This window comes from Bison bison, unplaced genomic scaffold (genome assembly GCF_000754665.1).
Source record: "Bison bison bison isolate TAMUID 2011002044 unplaced genomic scaffold, Bison_UMD1.0 scf7180017857213, whole genome shotgun sequence".
Taxonomy (NCBI): Eukaryota; Metazoa; Chordata; class Mammalia; order Artiodactyla; family Bovidae; genus Bison; species Bison bison.
In genome coordinates, this window is record NW_011487786.1 from 4,732 (window position 1) to 7,337 (window position 2,606).

Sequence of the window (2,606 nt, forward strand, 5' to 3'; positions counted from 1 at the left end):
TCTACAGTTGATTGTGATCCACACAGTCAAAGGCTTTGGCATAGTTAATAAAGCAGAAATAGATGTTTTTCTGAAACTCTCTTGCTTTTTCCATGATCCAGCGAATGTTGACAATTTGATCTCTGGTTCCTCTGCCTTTTCTAAAACCAGCTTGAATAATGATTACCAAACATTTAAGATTTGACGGACTTGACCTAAATGAAAACATAGACTGTGAAAAATAGTTCTCATTAATTGACCATCTACTATATGCTATAAACTTACTAAAATCTTTGCATGCATTATTTATTTATTACTAACATATAGTTAATGTTTAATATTCACAAGATCCTTATCAGTTATATTTTTAGTCTTCTTTTTACAAATGACATTAGGGATTTTACAATACTTGCCAAAGTCGTAAAGTTATTGGAGTAGCCAAGATACCAATCTGGATGCAAAACCACAATTATAAATAAATATACTCACATACAGTCATTCACACAAGCACAATCATCAATTGGAAGAAGAGATTAAAGGGGTTTTAATTGGAAGAAGGAAAAAGGGACTTGTAGGACAGCATCAATCAAACAGTTATAAGAAGACTAGACTGGCCTACTAAATTCCAGGGACTAAGAGGCTAAGGTTGGGGATTTGGAGAAGGATACTTGTCCATCTGAACTTAAAACAGGAAGTTTTATGATTGTGCCCCTTGAATTTTATGGTTATTCCCCTTATTCTTTGCTCACCTCAAATGTAATTATGATGACTCTCACCAGGTAGAATATGCTAGTCAAGTTAAGAAGATAATTTCTGCCTGTGTAGTAATTCTATTTCTCAATGTTAATTGATAACATTATGCATCTATGTCATTGCCTTGCTTAGTGTGAGTTCATCCCTAAGAGAGAGAACCACACCAAAGGGAGTCTGAGATATAACAGTGAAGAGGATGAGCCTTCTCTCCGTTCTCACAGTGATTAGGACAATAGACTAAACAAATAATTTCATGTGTTAATCATCTTCAGAAAAAATATTTAGAGTGCTATGAAGAGGAATCATTAAAAAGGTTAGTTTAGATTGAATCCTGAAGGATAAATAAGAGATGTTCAGGGGAAGAGAGAAGAGAGCTCAATAAATGTGTTGGATTTATGAACTTTACTTGCAGAAATATGAAGTTCTTTCAGTTCTACCTCCTAACTACTATTTAATTGACTTATTTCCATTCCCACTCTCTAGTCATCATATCAACATGTCAACCCTAGATAATTACAAGTGTCTTAATGCATTCCCCTACATTATTCGGCCCTCTACCAATTCACTTTCTAAATGCAGAAATATATTTAAGTAAAATTCCATCACATTACTCCATCAAGTCCAACCTTTAAATGACCCCATGTGATATGATAAATACCTTCCTTCCAAACTTTATTTTGAGCCATTTTTCTTACATTCTTTCTATTACAACTAAAGTAATCTTCCAGTTTCTTGCATGTGCAAAGCTACTCCTTCCATGCGGCCTTCACAAGTGCTCTTCCCAAAATCTTAGAAGCTTTTTCCTACTCACCTTCCATTCATTTGACTGGATCCCTACCACCATCTCCTAGCTTAAATTGGCTTGTGGAAGATCCCCCTAACCTCCTAACCTAATAAAGGTTATATTACATTCTCTGTTGATCTTTTCTAGTACCTTGCAGAGTTGTGATAGATTGATTTAAAATAAACAGTAAATTATTTATTACATGCTTCTTTCCTACATCAATATGTATGTTTCATGAAAGATGTCTCTGCCTTATTTTTTTAATATATTCAAAATTCCAGTACAATGTTTGTTGTTGTTGTTTCATCACCAAATCACTTCCAACTCTTTTGTGACCCCATGGACTGTAGCCTGTCAGGCTCCTCTGTCCATGGAATTTCCCAGGCAAGAATACTGGAGTGGGTTGCCATTTCCTTCTCCAGGGGATCTTTCCAACCTAGGGATCAAATCGGAGTCTTCTGCATTGGCAGGGAAATTCTTTACTACTGTGCCACCTGGAAGCCTAATGATTAGCAAATAGTAACCTAATGTCTTTACCATAATTACACTATCAGCATAACACCATGAGTCATCTTTCCATGTTTCTGCAAAATGGATTACCATGCTACTTAGTGAAACACCTGTTCAAGAACATATGACATACACATGTCTATTTATCTCTGCTTTTTTGTCAATTTACCTAGTTACCTATCAGCCCCAAAGTGCCGTCCTAGAAAATGCATCAAACTTGAGTCACTACTTCATTTTTTTTAAACAAACTGTTCCCAATCTAAACCCTGTTTTCATTCCTGGGTAGGATCTTTGTAAAGTATCTGATTTTCTACATTATTATTTTTCTGCATTATTTTCTACATTAATTAACTTGAACCAACGTGACTAGAGAAATCTAAAGTCTGTGTTACATGCCCCTTTTCTGGGCTACCACAAACAGTAATCATTGCATCTTATCTCCTTTTGTGTGTGTTAGTCACTTAGCCATGTCTGACTCTTCACGACCCCATAGACTGTAGCCTGACAGGCTCCTCTGTCCATGGAATTCTCCAGGCAAGAATACTGGAGTGGGTTGCCATTCCCTTCTCCAAGGGATCTT